Source organism: Pseudorca crassidens, chromosome 6 (genome assembly GCF_039906515.1).
Source record: "Pseudorca crassidens isolate mPseCra1 chromosome 6, mPseCra1.hap1, whole genome shotgun sequence".
Lineage (NCBI taxonomy): Eukaryota > Metazoa > Chordata > Mammalia > Artiodactyla > Delphinidae > Pseudorca > Pseudorca crassidens.
In genome coordinates this window covers 92,230,373-92,249,358 of record NC_090301.1, presented here as the reverse complement: position 1 = coordinate 92,249,358, position 18,986 = coordinate 92,230,373, and the positions used below count along the sequence as shown (strand labels likewise).

The 18,986-nt window shown below is 39.8% G+C and overlaps 1 protein-coding gene across 1 annotated transcript in view; it reads left to right on the top strand.

The window, feature by feature from the left end:
* Positions 1-18,986, top strand: part of THSD7B (thrombospondin type 1 domain containing 7B) — a 1,126,819-nt gene that overhangs the window by 342,952 nt on the left and 764,881 nt on the right. The window lies entirely within an intron of this gene.

The window sequence follows — 18,986 nt, the reverse complement described above, 5'->3', positions numbered from 1 at the left end:
TGCCATTCCCTTGCTTGAAATGCCATGTATTGTTACATGTTTCAACCTTGTTTAATATCTACCTATGTGTCAGATTCTCCTCCTTGAAGTCATTCTAGGAACACTTAGAATACTCAGGGTCTGTAATGGGAAATTGCTACTTTCGTAAGCTACTTTGTTTAGTTAATTACATTTTTAGTTATTATATGTACAGTAATTGCAATTCCTTGGTGAACATCCTAGGAGGAGGGGGGCCATACGCACCCCTTCTTGGTTTCACCTGAGCCCAGTACCCTCCTTTGTCTCTGCATTCTGGTATTTATTAAATATTTTATGATGGCAATATTTGCTATGAAATAACATGTTAAAGTAGGAGTAGAATCATGGGATTCTGTTCACTGTGTTGCTGAGACATAACATCACGGAGTTACGTGTGTGTCAGATTTTAACAGCATTCAAGGGACCACCCAGATGCTTTTGTGCTAGAATTCATATAATATTAAATGAAATCAGCTGGTAGCTGGCTGGGGGAAGTGACTAACACTGGTAGAATTTGGCCTCAGTTCTCTGAATGGCCAGCCAACTGGAGCAGAGAATGTTGGGAGAAGAGGATATTACAATGTATTTGGGTTGGCTTAGGGGACTAGGAAGGGGCTTCCATGGCTGGCTGCAACTATGAAGAACGGGAAAGGAAAGCAGAAGAGGTAGACATTTTGATCTCTGTTTGATTTTAAGCTTTCATTATCGAGCCCGGGATCAGCTTCAACACAAATAAATCAAACTGAGATTACCTTCACGAAAGAGGCAAATCGTTTACATTTTTTGTAATTTTCATGATAAAAGGTATAAAAGTTGTCCAGCAAGGAGCCTTGATTATTTCTGTGGGACCATAAAACCCAAGGGCCTGCTTCCTGTCTTGCTCCAGGCATTTCCATTAAAAAGTTGATGGCGACTGTGTTTAGATGATCTTTGTGGAGCACAGAGGAGGGCAGAAGCTCACCCACTCTTTGCTACTTGAAGAAGAATGGCTACGCTGGGAGACGACACTGTTTTAAAAACAGTCATTAACGTTTCTTTTGCAGCAGATTATTTTTCTTCCTGGGAAAAACATAGTTTTGCTGACAAATTGCCAAAATCACACAGTGCAGTAAAATGGCCTGACTGACTTGGCTTCTTCCAACAGGCACCAGATGCTTATTAAGCACTCAATATACGCTCCAAGTTGTGCCGCATTTGCTGTTGGGTACGCACAGAGTATTCTCCAGGGTTTCTTTCGAAAACCTGTAAAATGAAGGTAGTCTGAATTGCATATCCTAATTAACTTTTTTTTAAGCTTGAGTAAGGAGACAAAGAATAAAAGCTTTCCTATTTCTGCCACTTAAATACAACTAACATTCTTCGTAAAGTTTTTTTAAAAAAAGTCATGTGTAAATTTTTCCCTCATCATTTTAGTCAAATATAATAAATATTGAAGTTAAAAAAACTTAACTTATGCACATTTTCCATATTTTTGTACTCTTTGTAACGGCGTGATATGGCTACACAGTACTCCTTTGAGTAGATATAGCAAAGTTAATCATTTCTTTAGAGTAGACATTTAGGTTACTGTCTTTCTAATTAACACTAACCATGTTTCTAATTAATGTTAATAATAATCCCTGATATGAATACTTCTGTGCACAATTTTTTTTTTTCCCTCCCTGTACTTAGGATTATTTCTGGGCCAGTTGTTGCCCCATCCGAATCCCCTTTACCTGGCCAGCTACTGTGATTCTGAGCACTGATGGCTTACAGCCCTGTCCCTCTCCAGAGAACTGACCTTCACCTTTTGGAGGAATGTCTGGAGAGAGGGGTCATATAGGTGAAGGATGTGGAAACCAAGAATAATGGGGAATAGTTGAAAGAGCTGGACATATTTAGCCTAGAAAAGAGGAAAACTGAAGTTTTGTCTTGTGGAAGACAGATGAGATATCCTTTAGCTATAACTGCAAAGGGAAGAGTTAAGAACAAAACCTTTAGATAAAGAAAGGAAAACAGCTATTCTGGGTTGAGACACATGTCCTAGGAATTGGCGCTATCCCGAAATGGAATGGGTTGCTTTGTAGGGCATTGAATTAATTCCCTATCACTGAAAATATCGAATTACTGCTAAGAATATTTGAGAAACTTTGAGTTATAGAAATCTCTTCTAGCATCCTTTGAATACGCTGACCCTTTAATTGTTTGTGTCAGTGCTATCAATATTCTTTTACATGTTTCAACATTGATTTCAACATCCATTTCCTCTTGTGTTTGTGAGCTAGAATATTCAAGAAAAGTTTCTCTAGAGGAAGAGGAGGATCAGGTGTATAGAAAACCAGTGGCATGTATTGGAAATTGTCAAGGGACTATGACATCATCAGTTGAGAATTGATATCATCACTGGAAGCTGACATCAGCAGTTGGAAGCTGTGTTCTTCTCTTAAGCCTATCGATCCTCTGTAAATACCAGTCTACTTTTTTAAAACAATGGCAAAGATTTGTTGGAGTGAATCATCTCCCCTTGGCTTAGTCAGCACCCACACCCTGTGACAGTGGGAAGTTCTAAAGTAGGTGGTGGATTAAAGTACACCTGTGGCCGCAGAACAAAGTGATACAAATGACCCACAGGTGACATATTCTGTTACTTCTTGTCTCATTAATATACAATTCTACGTGAGTATGATTTGATCAGCTTGGATGATGAACCTTACCTCTGCTTCCCCCCAAATATTATAAATACCTGTGGAGTGGGTGTGACTGTCACTTTTCCAGTGATGTAGCCAACAGGGCAGAAAGAGATTTCTTTTTTAGACATTTGTGAGAATGCCTGTTTTAGTTTCATTCTTGTCATTTACCTAGTTTTTCATAAGCTCACCTTGTGTTTGAATTAATGCATTTAGATTGTATCGTTTTCATTTGAATGATTTTAAGAGGTTTCTCTCTCTCAGGCTAGCTTTTGTTCCCACAGACGTCTCTTCCGGACCTTCAGATTTCTAAGCAGTATTCCTCCTCCCCTAACCGACAAGAGGTCATGTCTGTGTTGCTGTTAATATCTTATGCTCTGGTATAGAAAATATAGCAGAAGTGTCGGAAGTTATATTTTGAATTTTAATAAAATATACTGTGCTAAAACATATTAAAGTGTATTAAAGATCCAGGTCCTTTGAAGGCTTCCTGAAATTCATTCTTAACTCTGGAAAAGTGAGTCATTATTTCTAGAAATCATAAGGTATCTGACAGTTCAACAAGACTGCTAGTCCAAGAGATATGAATCATTTTATTTTAAGAACTTTACCTATTCTTTAATTAATGTTTACTTGTTTTCTTAAAATATGTACTTGGCATTTCGTTTTCCATGTACTGTTACACTCAGAAAAGTTTCCCTCCTTGGGGCCATAGAGATCCTCCACCACTGTACCTCATTCCAACTGTGGAATTGGCAACAGTCTGGAAAGTGTGTGTTAGAAAAGGTGTGATGTTGATAGGTTGAAGAGTAAACATTAGATATCTAAGAAAGTCTGGAAGAATAGAATTTTCCAATGGTTGGGGGGAAGCATAATTAGAATAAGTTTTTTGTCTGTGTTTGAGGTTACTGGCTTTCAGAGCCCAATTTTTTTTTTTGTTCATTATAATTTTATTAGAATAGAATGCATCCTGTTGTACCTCTTCACTTCATTCATCCCTTCATTTATTCAACATTTGCTGTATACCTACTGGGTCTAGATATTGGGCTACAAGCTAGGAATACAAAATGAAGAAAATAAGACCCCTGACCTCGAGGAAAAAACTTTTGGTTGGACACTGCAGAAGCCACAGGAATATTGTTGAGCCTTTTGAAAATGCATGTCTTTAACAACCTAGTACTCCGAGTAAATACTTGAATTCATGCCAAAAATAAAAGTGTGGACAAATGATGTTATTAACACTGATCTCAGCCATCCTCTTGGTTGTCCCTAATGAACCGCTGCTAACATTCATTGGATGCTTTGGTGGTCACTGCTGGCTCATTTGCCTTCTCCTGAAGCCCGTGGGTCCCCATGCAGTGTGGAACCACGTCAGGCTCGATTGACCAAGGACAACATGCAAAGAGATGGTTTTTCATTCCGACATTTTATCAATGGATCTTTTTGCTTCTCCATACCCACAGTTTTCTGCCCTCATAACTGAGAGTGAACGGTTTAAACATACCTTCTAGAGTGGATGGTTTCAAAAAATATATAGTAAATAGTTTTAATGAACTGCGGGTGACAGAAATATCATTTCACAGAAGAGATACATCCTATTGCTGTTTAATTAAAGTCTTTCTGCTGATGGAAAGTTCTCTCTCTGGTGTTTTCTTTAATGCATTCATGATGCTTCTGTCTGGGCTCCCTTGCTAGAGATATCTTTCATTATAATCCACTTATCTAAGTTTGTAATTAAATTTCTGAATGTAAAATTTCCAGTGGCAAATTGCCAGGGTATCCAGTGAACTTTTCTTTTTTCTCTGAGAGAAACCACTCTTTGAAAATTTTGGTTTTGCGTTTTGATCATTTTACTATTTTGAAAGAATGTGTGTGTGTGTGTGTGTGTGTGTGTACGTACACACACATTAATAGTGTGATATAGTTCGTGAAGTACTTTTTTTTTTTTTTTTTTTTTTGTGGTACGCGGGCCTCTCACTGTTGTGGCCTCTTCCGTTGCGGAGCACAGGCTCCGGACGCGCAGGCTCAGCGTCCATGGCTCACGGGTCCAGCCGCTCCGCGGCATGTGGCATCTTCCCGGACTGGGGCACGAACCCGTGTCCCCTGCATAGGCAGGCAGACTCTCAACCAGTGCGCCACCAGGGAAGCCCTCGTGAAGTACTTTTTACTTAGTATCATCAATTTCTGCCTGTTTCTGTGAAATTGGGGGTAGATAATATTGATCAAATGTATGTACTGCATCTTTTTAATGTATGATAGTGGTAAATGAAATATATTTCAAAACAAGTGCCTCCAGGCTTTGTTGATCTGTTTGAAATGTCTAGAAACAGTAGAAAACCTTTGGAGATGCTGGTAGAAAGAATATAGTGTTTTCCATTGGTCAGGCATGTTCTTGCAACTTTCCTTTTAGTTTATGCAGTAAACGAAGAATCTAAAAACAGCATTTGCTTTTCAACTTCATTTGGAATGTTCTCTTTCAGATATCACTCCATTCTTTTGAGAAGAATGAGATGAGACAGGATGAAAAATAAATTCTGTCAAATCTCCTGAATGTGATGAGCAACTTGTTAATGGCCAATGCCCAACCATAATAAATGAACACTTATAAGAGATAATAGAAGAAACTGCTGGAAAATTGTATAGGCTTATAAACATGTTGTTATTTTTATGTCAACTGTGGATACATATTTCAAAAAGTTCCTTTGCAACAGTAGATGCATAATTAATCAAGAGAACACAAAGCTATATTTATAGTTTAACTGGATAACTCTCCTGACATTAAATATTTAGGATCTTACACTGCAGAAAATATTAATGAGTAATTAAGTATTTTTTTAACTTCAAAGGTCAATAGCATTTGAGAAGAGAATTTTATCTTGTTCACACATTCAAATTCTCCTGAATTCTTATAAAACTCTTTAGAGTAACTGTTAAATATGAGCCCACATAAAATTACTCTGTCTGCACTCATACGTATAAAACATATATATATACACACACACAAGTTTATCTGCTTGTAAAATTTGGTAAAAAGAGGTTATCAAATTCTTCCCTGCATCTTCAAGAAGGCGGGGCTACTATAGGCTAATACCATTAGATGCCTGTTTTATTTCCTAAACTATCTACAGAAGTATTGTACTAATTTTATTACTCTTCTAGAATGTAATGCTTTCAAATTGAATGCATTTTCTTTTTATTAACCTAAGCTTCTCCAAACAGGAGATGTCATAGATTTTATTTTTTCTTTAGTGACTCCCTTATGATTTTTTTTTCATATTATTTCTATCAATCTATTTAACTTTTATTTTTTCCTACTCTGTAAAAAAAAAAAAAAAAACGCCCTTCACTTGAGAATTTAAAAAGTTTAGACAGTATAGAACTTTTTCTATTCTTGATAACTTTTGGGGGTGGTACAGTGGGATGTCTGTAATTTATTTGTAAAGTGGAAAGAATTTTTTAGCTATTTACCATTGCCCACATGATTTTTAGGATTTCACAAGTTACCTAAATTAACTTTACTGAGCACAGAGAAGATAATTCAGAAATTCAAACCAATGTGGAAATATGGGCTTTTCTATCCATCTGTGTCCCATTGCATGGAAAAGCCTCTTCATCAGGATTGTGGTCCGAGATCAAGAAAATTTAACTAGGAAAAAATTTACACGTGTAGACTCCATAATCTATTCACTTGTTTAATAAATATTTATTGAACATTTACTGTTTTCCAGGCAATATACTAGGTGCTGGGTGTATAACACTGAACAAGATAAACTATTTAGATGATACTGGAGGAGAAGAAAGTAAACAAATAAACCGACATACACTAGATTGTCAAGTTTTGGTCTTTTCTAAGTGTTACAGAGAAACAAACAAACCTCAAGGGGATAGAGTGATTGCAACTGTGCTGAACAGATTGGTTTGGGAAGGCCTTTGAGGTTAATGAACTGAGAAAGCACGTTGTATGGTGGATACCTAATGTACAAGGGCCTTGAGAAGGTATATCCTTGAGGAACAAGAAAGGGGCCAATGTGTCTGGGTTATGGGCTACAGGAATGAATGGAGAATGGTCAGTAGGAGAGGAAGCAAAAGTCCAACCAGAAGAATCTTTAAATTTTATGCTATGATGGAAGCCATGAGAGCATTTTAAGCAGGGAAGTATATTTTTCTTTCCTAAAGATGATCCTGGATTTTCTTTGGAGCATGCTTAGAAGCAACCAAGAGTGAAGACAGGAAAACCAGGTAGGAGACAGGTACAGTAGCTCAGGTGAGAAATGATGGCAGCTTGGCACTAAGGAAGAGGATGGGAAATGGTTTGATGCCGGATAGATTAGGAAGGTGTTGCCAACTAGTTTGGCTGATGGATTGGTTTTCAGATGTGAGAAAAAGAAAGGATTTTAGGAGGACTCCTGGGCTTCTGGTCTAGGGCAGTGTGATGCCTTAATGGAGATGGGGACACCGAGGGGAGAATGGGCTGTGGACGACATAGGAGAATCATGAGCTCCATTATGTGTGTTCTGTGTGAGTTGCTCTCAGACATCCAAGTGGGGATATTCAGTGGTAAGTTGAGTGTGTGAGTTCAGGAAAGAAGTCAGGACTGGAGGTATGGGAGTGGATATGGAGAAACGGGAATCATTAAGCACAGTATTTAAAGCTGGGGGGACTAAATAAGATCCCTTGAGGAATGATCAAAGTTAGAGAAGAAAAGGAGTTTGAGGATATACAAAGTTAGAGGTATATCCATTTAGAGGTCAAAATGAGAGGAAATACTAGAAAAGGAGCTGAGAAGAAGGGGCCAGTGGGAAGTAAAAATATGAGATTTGGTTTGCTCTGTCCCAAGTGAAAAAAGTCGTTAAGGAGGGAGTCGTGGAAGATTTGAGCAACAACCAGGGATTCAGTCATGAGGACATGATTCCATGAGGAATCAAGATGCTTTTCCGTCAGGTAATGATGAGTTGGTTCTAAAATTACAAGAACATGTCCTAATACCCTCTGAACCAGGGAGGGCTTGGCAACTGCATAGAAGGTAGCTCCAGAAATACGTTCTTATTTTAGACTATGTCTCTGTGGGTGGATTTGTTCTTATTGGAGAAGCTGAGGCAGCTTGCCACAATAATTATTATCTTTCTCTCTTACATATAGTTCTTCATGGATGAAGTGCCCCTTTCTTCACTGTGATGACACTTATGAAACATGACAGTAGATGTGGCTACTTTTCTTTGAATAATGCACGTATTACCTAAAGAAGCCAACTTGGGGAATAAACCAACCTCACCTGCTTAGAAACAGGGACATCTTCATTCAGGTTTCCAGAGAGGTTCATTGTGTTGCTTGAACCATGTGAGAAGTTGTGTTTCAATCTGTAGAAGTCATAGAGACAGGCATACTCACACAAATAGGTATGTCTGTAAATAGATACTCCGCATCCAGGGACGTGGATACCATAGGCATTGGAGTTGCTTTCAGCTCGTGGAACAGAAAACACACAAAAAAGTGCCTTAAAACAAAAGAGTTTATTTTTCTCACACGTCAGAAAGTCCAGAAGTTGACAGTCTAGGACAGTTGCTGTAGCTCCATGATGGCGTCTGAGTCTCAGACTTCATCTGCCTCCCGCTCCATCGTTCTTAGTGGGTGGCATTCCTCCCATGGCCTTCAGATGGCTCTGACACCTCCAGGCATTAATATCTGTGTTCCAGGCAGGGATCACGGGAAAAAGGGCCAATGGCAAAGAACCATACTTTCATACTTTTGGGGGGTTTTATATTTTTATCGGAGAAAAATCCCATCCTCTCCTTGACACTTGTATCTGCAAATCATTGGCCAGAACTGTCTCATGTGGCCACTGTGCTACAAGGAAATTTGCAAATATGGTTTTTTTCCTTAAAATAGCCAGTGGACATTCTTAACAAATTGGAGTTCTAGGTCCACATGCAAGCACTGCAGCAAAAGGTCCCAGGTCCCAGCCTATCTGACCAAGACTGAGTGTCTTGAGGGAATCTTCACACAGTGGTGCCATTACCAAGATGAACCTTTGCAGGAAACATGAATGTTGACAGTGTGATGCACCACAAGTTACTGCACTCCGTGAGAGCCCAGTTTGTTTGCTTTGTGCCCCTGGAGTGGAATCCAAGTGGAAAGATCAGCATGAGGGTTGAGGTCTATGGATGCTCCTATACTGTGTGGCTGACAGGGTCTGGGTGCTCCGGCTGGGTGTCAGGCCTGAGCCTCTGAGGTGGGAGAGCCAAGTTCAGGACACTGGACCACCAGAGACCTCCCGGCCCCAGGAAATTTCAATTGGCAAGAGCTCTCCCAGAGATCTCCGTCTCAATGCTAAGACCCAGCTCCACTGAATGACCAGCAAGCTACAGTGCTGGACACCCCATGCAAAACAACTAGCAAGATAGGAACACAACCCCACCCATTAACAGAGAGGCTGCCTAAAATCATAATAAGTTCACAAACACCCCAAAACACAACTGGACACGGTCCTGCCCACCAGAAAGACAAGATCCAGCCTCATCCACCAGAACACAGGCACCAGTCCCCTCCACCAGGAAGCCTACACAAGCCACTGAACCAACCTTACTCACTGGGGGCAGACACCAAAAACAACAGGAACTATGAACCTGCAGCCTGTGAAAAGGAGACCCCAAACACAGTAAGTGAAGCAAAATGAGAAGACAGAGAAATACACAGCAGATGAAGGAGCAGGGTAAAAACCCACCAGACCAAACAAATGAGGAGGAAATAGGCAGTCTACCTAAAAAAGAATTCAGAGTAATGTTAGTAAAGGTGATCCAAAATCTTGGAAATAGAATGGAGAAAATACAGGAAACGTTTAACAAGGACCTAGAAGAACTAAAGAGCAAACAATGATGAACAACACAAAAAATGAAATTAAAAATTCTCTAGAAGGACTCAATAGCAGAATAACTGAGGCAGAAGAATGGATAAGTGACCTGGAAGATAAAAGAGTGGAAATAACTACCACAGAGCAGAATAAAGAATGAAAAGAATTGAGGACAGTCTCGGAGACCTCTGGGGCAATATTAAATGCACCAACGTTTGAATTATAGGAGTCCTGAAGAAGAAGAGAAAAAGAAAGGGTCTGAGAAAATATTTGAAGAGATTATAGTTTAAAACTTCCCTAACATGGGAAAGGAAATAGAAACACAAGTGCAGGAAGCACAGAGAGTCCCATACAGGAAAAATCCAAGGAGAAACACGCCAAGACACATATTAATCAAACTATCAAAAATTAAATACAAAGAAAAAATATTAAAAGAAGCAAGGGCAAAACAACAAATAACATACAAGGGAATGCCCATAAGGTTAACAGCTGATCTTTCAGCAGAAACGCTGCAAGCCAGAAGGGAGTGGCAGGACATATTTAAAGTGATGAAAGGGAAAAACCTACAACCAAGATTACTCTACCCAGCAAGGATCTCATTCAGATTCAATGGAGAAATTAAAACCTTTACAGACAAGCAAAAGTTAAGAGAATTCAGCACCACCAAACCAGCTTTACAACAAATGCTAAAGGAACTTCTCTAGGCAGGAAACACAAGAGAAGGAAAAGACCTACAAAAACAAACCCAAAACAATTAAGAAAATGGGAATAGGAACATACATATCGATAATTACCTTAATGTAAATGGATTAAATGCTCCAACCAAAAGACATAGACTGGCTGAATGGATACATAAACAAGATCAGTATATATGCTGCCTGCAAGAGATCCACTTCAGACCTAGGGACACATACAGACTGAAAGTGAGAGGCTGGAAAAAGATATTCCATGCAAATGGAAATCAAAAGAAAGCTGGAGGGGCTTCTCTGGTGGCACAGTGGTTGGGAATCTGCCTGCTAATGCAGGGGAAATGGGTTCGAGCCCTGGTCTGGGAATATCCCACATGCCACGGAGCAACTAAACCTATGCATCACAACTACTGAGCTTGCACTCTGGAGCCCATGAGCCACAGCTGCTGAGCCCTTGTGCCACAACTACTGAGGCCGGCGCGCCTAGAGCCTGTGCTCCGCAAAAAGAGAAGCCACCACAATGAGAAGCCCACTCACTGCAATGAAGAGTAGCCCCCGCTTGCTGCAACTAGAGAAAGCCCTCACACAGCAAAAAAGACTCAACGCAGCCAAAAATAAATGAAAATTTTTCAAAATGAATCTATTAAAAAAAAAAAAGGCTGGAGTAGCAATTCTCATATCAGACAAAATAGACTTTAAAATAAAGACTATTACAATAGACAAAGAAGGATACTACATAATGATCAAGGGAAGTTTTAGCCACAGCAATCAGAGAAGAAAAAGAAATAAAAGAAATCCAAATCGGAAAAGAAGAAGTAAAACTGTCACTGTTTGCATATGACATGATACTATTCATAGAGAATCCTAAAGACTCTACCAGGAAGAGCTAAGAGCTCTACTCTACTAGAACTAATCAATGAATTTGGGAAAGTAGCAGGATACAAAATTAATGCACAGAAATCTCTTGCATTCCTATACATTAATGATGAAAACTCTGAAAGAGAGATTAAGGAACCAGTCCCGTTTACCACTGCAACAAAAAGAATAAAATATCCAGGAATAAACCTACCTAAGGAGACAAAAGACCTGTCTGTATGCAGAAGACTATAAGACAGTAATGAAAGAAATTAAAGGTGATACAAACAGATGGAGAGATATACCATGTTCTTGGATTCGACGAATCAACATTGTGAAAATGACTGCACTACCCAAAGCAATCTATAGATTCAGTGCAATCCCTATCAAACTACCAATGGCATTTTTCACAGCACTAGAACAAAAAATTTCACAATTTGTGTGGAAACACAAAAGACCCTGAGTAGCCAAAGCAAACTTAAGAAAGAGAAATGGGGTTGGAGGAATCAGGCTCCCTGACCTCAGACTATACTACCAAGCTACAATAATCCAGACATTATAGTACTGGTACAAAAACAGAAATATAGATCAATGGAACAGGATAGAAAGCCCAGAGATAAACCCACGCACATATGGTCACCTTATCTTTAATAAAGGAGGCAAGAATATATAATGGAAAAAAGACAACCTCTTCAATGAGTGGTGCTGGGAAAAATGGACAGCTGCATGTAAAAGAATGAAATTAGAACACTCCCTAACACCATACACAAAAATAAACTCAAAATGGATTAAAGAGCTAAATGTAAGGCCAGACACTATAAAAGTCTTAGGGGAAAACATAGGCAGAACACTCTATGACATAAATCAGAGCAAGATTCTTTTAGATCCACCTCCTAGAGAAATGGAAATAAAGACAAAAATAAACAATTGGGACCTAATGAAACTTAAAAGATTTTGCACAGCAAAGGAAACCATAAACAAGATGAAAAGACAACCCTCAGAATGGGAGAAAATATTTACAAATGAAGCAACTGACAAAGGATTAATCTCCAAAATATACAAGCAGCTCATGCAGCTCAATATCAAAAAAACAACCCAATCAAAAAATGGGCAGAAGACCTAAATAGACATTTCTCCAAAGAAGATACACAGATTGCCAACAAACACATGAAAGGATGCTCAACATCACTAATCATTAGGGAAATGCAAATCAAAACTACAATGAGGTATCACCTCACACTGGTCAGAATGACCATCATCAAACAATCTACAAACAATAAATGCTGGAGAGGGTGTGGAGAAAAGGGAACCCTCTTGCACTGTTGGTGGGAATGTAAATTGATACAGCCACTATGGAGAACAGTATGGAGGTTCCTTAGAAAACTAAAAATAGAACTACCATACGACCCAACAATCCCACTACTGGGCATATACCCTAAGAAAACCATAATTCAAAAAGAGTCAGGTACCACAATGTTCATTGCAGCTCTATTTACAATAACCAGGACATGGAAGCAACCTAAGTGCCCATCAACAGATGAATGGATAAAGAAGATGTGGCACATATATACAATTGAATATTACTCAGCCATAAAAAGAAATGAAATTGAGTTATTTGTAATGAGGTAGATGGACCTAGAGTCTGTCATACAGAGTGAAGTAAGTCAGAAAGAGAAAAACAGATACCATATGCTAACACATATATATGGAATCTAAAAAAAACAAAGATGAACCTAGGGGCAGGACAGGAATAAAGACAGAGACCTAGAGAATGGAGTTGAGGACACGGGGAGGGGGGAAGGGTAAGCTGGGACGAAGTGAGAGAGTGGCACGGACATATACACACTACCAACCGTAAAATAGATAGCTGTGGGAAGCAGCTGCATAGCACAGGGAGATCAGCTCGGTGCTTTGTGACCACCTAGAGGGGTGGGATAGGGAGGGTGGGAGGGAGACACAAGAGGGAGGAGATATGGGGATATGTGTATGCATATAGCTGCTTCACTTTGTTATACAGCAGAAACTAACACAACATTTTAAAGCAATTATACTCCAGTAAAGATGTTAAAAAAAAGAATTATAGTTCTAGAAGACAGAATATAGTGATGTCTGCCACAACTACCAAGTTGGTTTAGAAGGCTTGGCAAACTGGTTTTAAGCCCTCTTTCTATCAGTATGTCCTGTGGCACAGTTTTGTTTAGAGATAGGTAAAATATTTGTGTGGACTTCTTGCAAAATTTTCTGTGGCTTTGTTATGTGATACAAACCTATGGCGATTATTAATACCATAAACCCAAACTCATTGTATATTTTATGGTATGCTTGCAGGCCTCCCATGCTTGTATTTGATGTAATTTAGGATTCTGCAGTGAGGTACATGGAAGAAGAGGCTGGCAGTTAAAAGGTTTGAGGAAGTTACTAAACATCTTGCCATTGCAAGGCCAGAGGGTACCCTCTCGTAACATAGAGATGATAATACCTGCTTTCTCCTTAACAGGGTCAGTGTGAATCCTTAATGGGGCTCTTGCTACAGAGTGCTTTTAGCTCTTCAAAAATATGGCATGAAGTCATAAGATTGGGAGGTTGAAAAAAATCATCCCTCAGTCCTTTGGCGCAGGGCAGGGTAACATTCAAACCTTCCCTGAAATATTGCTAGAGTCAGGGTTTTTCTGAATTTTGAGAGAATCCTGACAATAGGAACCATAAAACTTCAGTGAGTACTCTCTCTCTCTGGCAGGCACTCACCTCAGAACGTTCCCTCCATTATTTGATTGCATCCTTACTCACTAAGGGCTATGGGATGATGGCCCTCCTCACTTTGTAGATGAGACCCTGAGGCTCCCAGGCTGGGGGATCAGCCAGGGTCACCACGTGTGATCCTCTAATCAGATCAGGGCTGTGGGCTCAGGCCATTTTTTTTTTTTTTGTGGTTCGCGGGCCTCTCACTGCTGTGGCCTCTCCCGTTGCGGAGTACAGGCTCTGGACGCGCAGGTCCAGCGGTCATGGCTCACGGGCCCAGCCGCTCCGCAGCACGTGGGATCCCCCCAGACCGGGGCACGAACTCGCGTCCCCTGCATCGGCAGGCGGACTCTCAACCACTGCGCCACCAGGGAAGCCCTGCTCAGGCCATTTTTAATCCAGCTTTGATGTTTTCTAGCTGAGATGACCTTGGGATAATTATTTAATATCCTCAATGACCAGTTTCTTCTACATCTGAAAAATAAGAATAATTGCTCATAGTATTATGTGAGGATTAAGTGAAATGAGACGTAAATTGCCTTGCACAAGCTGCTGAGAGACCCTACACAGTGTTAGAAAGGATCTATATTTTCAGGACTATGGAAAATTACTTGCGTTGGTATTAGGTCACATTATAAGTCTCTCTGCTTTCAGAGGAGGGTCACTGAGATCGATTGTGAACAACTTACTACCTCTGTGACCTTGGGCTGTCACTTACCTCTCCATGCCTCAGTTTCCTCATCTCTAAAGTAGGGGATAATGTGAATAACTAATTCATAAGGCTGTGGTGAGAGTTCAGTGAAGTGCTCAGGTCAGTATTTTGTATATTGACAGATTATGAGGGATGGAATGCAGTGCACCGTATTGCAATCAGAAATTTGGCAAATCTCTGAGAAAAAGCAAATGCTTCTGTGATTTCTCCAGCAGTGTTAGTTAACTTGAATTAGGCAACTGGTTGGAGTTCCCATCCTGGTCAGTTGAGTCGGCACTAACAGTGGGCGTCCTCCCCTCCAGCCCTTGTTACTCGGCCATCTTTATTGAACCATTGTCTCTTCACAGTTGCCATCAGATGGCGCTATCGGGATAAGCACGTTCAAGTTTGCTTTTCTCCTCCTCATTGCTGTTCCTTCAGGCTGCAAGCAAATTGGAACAGTCTTTATTTTATTTTTAAGTTTTGTACCTTTTTAGATATTCAAGGACTTCAGCAATAAGATTACATTTAAGGGGAAATGAAATGCATATGAAGTGTAAGGCACATTTTTCATAGTTTGAATGGCCTTTAAATGATTAGAAAACTGAGGCTAAAAGGAGAAACTTTTTTTATTTCTCTTAATATTCATCAGTTTAGAGCTAACCTTGCAAATACATTTTGGATGCTAAGATATAGAGTAAATAAGTTGATTGGGACACTCAACAATCTTCCTGAGATAAATTATTCATGCCATCATGGGTAGCACATGCTTCCTGCATAATATGTTTTTTCATCATAGTCACAGCATTTTTCCATTTGTGTTTGACTAACAGAGGAGTGGCAGCTCTAATTGTTTCTTGCTTCCTCTTATTTTGTTTATCGTGAACTCTTGTGTGGCTTATTCAAGTAATAGATACAAGAATGACTTCCGATGTCTTCTGAGGAATAATTTAGTGAGTTTCAGGTCTTTAGAAGGAAGTGAGGCAGCATAGTTTAGTGGAGTAAGACATACCTGTGTTCAAATTCCATCCTGCACGTTCCATCAACTCAACAGAGATTCTCCATTTACTAGTGGATGTAAAGCTTGCAGCATGGCGAATGGTGGAAGCTTCATCAAATCTAGTTTCCCATCTTCTGTCCTCACGCTTCTTGGGAAAAGAGAGGTAACGAGGTATAGGATTATAGGTAATACAGATACTAAAAATGTGTGGGTGTTTTTAGGAGTAAGATTGCCGTGGCATCTTGAACTCAGATGTTTTGGTGCATTCTCTAAGAGCTCTATTTCAGAATTTTTTTTTTGGTCAAGATTAGTCTTAGGTTTCTACTGTCACTATCCATGTTTTTTTAAAAAAATTTTATTGCCGTATAGTTGATTTATAATGTTGTGTTAATTTCTGCTGTACAGCTAAGTGAGTCAGTTATACATATATATATTATTTTTCATATTCTTTTCCATTATGGTTTATCACAGGATATTGAGTAGAGTTCCCTGTGCTATAGAGTAGGACCTTGTTGTTTATCCATTCTATATATAATAGTTTGCATCTGCTAATCCCACACTCCCAATCCTTCCCTCCCCCACCCGCCTCCCCCTTGGCAACCAGAAGTCTGTTCTCTATGTCTGTACTGTCCCTATCCTTGTTAATTAGTGATAGCCAGGAGATAATGGTGACCGCAGGTGTCCAGTAGGCACCCCAAGCCACTCTGTTTAGGGATCTTCCACTGGCTTTGGTGAACACAAAAGGACCCTTAAAGCCAGTGGGTCCCTTTGCAGAGTCAATACAGGGCTCTGTACCAGGGAGGGAGCCTAAAAGAAGACCAGGGCTCATAGTAACGTGCGTTCAGGTCTTGCAATTAAAACCCAAAATTGATGCAAAATTCAAAATATTTATGTATAAATTACTGGCTCATCAATCCAGCTCACATACAGTCTCGCTGGAACTCCTTTTAAATCTCTCTTTGGGTTCCCACCGATGGCCATTTAGAGTCTAACAAACGTGCTTCTGGTCCTCCATATCTTTGGCTTACATTGTAATGACATGAATATGCCTTTAGATATGCTGAAACTATGTCTCCCGCTAATGAGAATGAACAGAGTCATCTTCCGTACCCTGGTCATTTCCCATCACAAAAGAAGTGGCCTCAGTAGACAACTGGTCCTGCTGGTTACCTAATTTATTAATAGTAATAATAATAGCTGTAGGTAAACTACCCCAAAACGCAAATCATCGTTCTTATCAAAAGTTCTCTAACATTACAATGACTTAATCCATCATTGTACAGAAGGCCAGTTCACCTGCTTTCCCAGGGGTATATTTTTCAACTAACTTGATTTGTAGGATTCACTAGGAAGTTATCTTGTTCTATGGGGGCAGTATTTTGATGTTTTTCAGGTGCCTTAATGGAACTCATGGCAATGGTGCCTTCTAAACAATGTCCGTACTAACGTTTTGTAGCAAATCTATATTATGAAGAATTAATCACCTATTCACGTGTGTCTGTGTGTGTGTGTAGACTTTAAAATATCACGATACAGTTCCCAAACCATTCACTGTTGTGTTGCTTGTTAAGCATGTGGATTTGCCATTAGCAAAGTGAAATACCCATCGTCTAGGGTGTGTGTTTGTGTGTGTGTGTGTGTGTGTGTATATACACAGAGATGTCTCATGTAAGGGGGTACAGTTTGCATCTAGTCCAGAGGTTTATGAATCGGGCCCAGTAGTGCCCCAAAGATTGCATTGAATAGTCTAACAGGCCACTCATAGGGACAAACTGTCAAACAGGGGAGCTCTGTTGAATTTCAGCTGGAGCAGTCCACTCTTTTCGATATTGGCACGCAATGCGGAGATTTGAAGAAAAGCATTCGGTTGTTTATCCAAATATCATCTTCATCCCTGGGCCAAGGCAGGACATCAGAGAGCTGTGTACTTGAACTCTATTGGTTGATTCCTCGTAGAATCATTTTCACTGATTTGTACTTTGCCACTGTACCCTTGGAGTGTTCTAGAAGAGCCCAAGACCCCACTGACCACACATTGCTGTTGTCTGTTTTATAGATGAGGTGATGTGTTGAGTGCATTGCTCAGCACAGCATCTGTGTTGATGAGAACTCTTGGGGTAAAATTCCACCAGTGCTTGGAAGCAGGGGAATGGCTTCTCCTAAAACAATAAAAAAAGAATATATAGTTTACTCCTACATATATGAGGGCTATAGTAGCCACTTTTTTTTTTTTTTTTTTTTTTTTTGGTCCCTAGGAAGTTCACAGTCAGACTTGCTACCCACTTTTAGCGATTCTTTGGTAAATATTTAGGGGGAAAAGCTTCTACCCTTGACATCCTTTCTTACTGTTCCATCCTTTTATTGCCCTACACTTATCTGTCTTAATATATTTTTCTAATACATGTATTGTGGCAGGTTACCCCAGATCTCTTTAATTCCACGTAGAATTTTCCTATTATCTTTTGGGCAACTACCTGGATGTCCTGTAGGCACATCAAACTTAATATTCTCTAAAGAAAATTCTCTTTATCTTCCTTTTTAAACCTTCCCCTCTTCCCATTTCTCATTTTTGGTAGAGGGGTCCCATTGGTCTGGAATCTGTCTTTTCTATTCTCTGTCTCTCATACATCCCACCCAGTTGTTAACCAAATCCTTTAAACCCAGCCTCTGCGCTACCTTTCAAACTTCTCCTGATTCTCTCATTCATCAGTACTTGCGTGGACTATATCTCTAGTTTCATAACTGGCCTCAACTTCACTGTAATCATGTTATGAACATTATGTTCACTGATGTCAGTTATTTAAAAGTCATTTGCTCTCCTGTGATTCTTATTGTTATTATTTACAGCATGAAACCCAAATCTCTCACATGACATTCAAGGCTTTTTATAATTTGCTTCCCAACCTATGCTCTAAATCTCACCTCTGTCCATTCCTCCCTCCCCCATGTGTCCTTCACTGTAGCCACTTGCCCGCTCCCCGGTCCCCAAACACAAAATGCATTTCAGCACCTAGTTCTCTTGGCCTGAAATGACCTTCCTGGCACCTTCAAGCCCTTTTCCCCTGGCTCCTCTCAAATATTACTTGTGGAGATTTCCCTCTGTTTTTTCGTCACCACAGAAGAACTGATTGCCTTTTCCTCATTCTTTCTCTGTCATTCTCTTAATACCATTGTTAGAATGTTCATTGCCCTATTTGGACTTTGCTGTATGTACAGATCTTCCTCCAAAAATCGTGGGCTCCTCAAGGAGTTTGGCTGAGTAGAAGGAGGGAATGAACCAGGTATCTGCCAACCCTGCTCTTAAAAGCAAAAGTAAACTGATTGGGGGACTGTAGAATCCCTAGAATTGATAACACCTTTCATGGGTAAGGATTGAAAGCGTGGGCTAATTCACGTCTGACCTTAAAATGTTAATATCTTGTAAACTTTCTTTATGGTCATGGCACATTTGTAATGCCATTATGCTAAAGGTTCTAGCAGT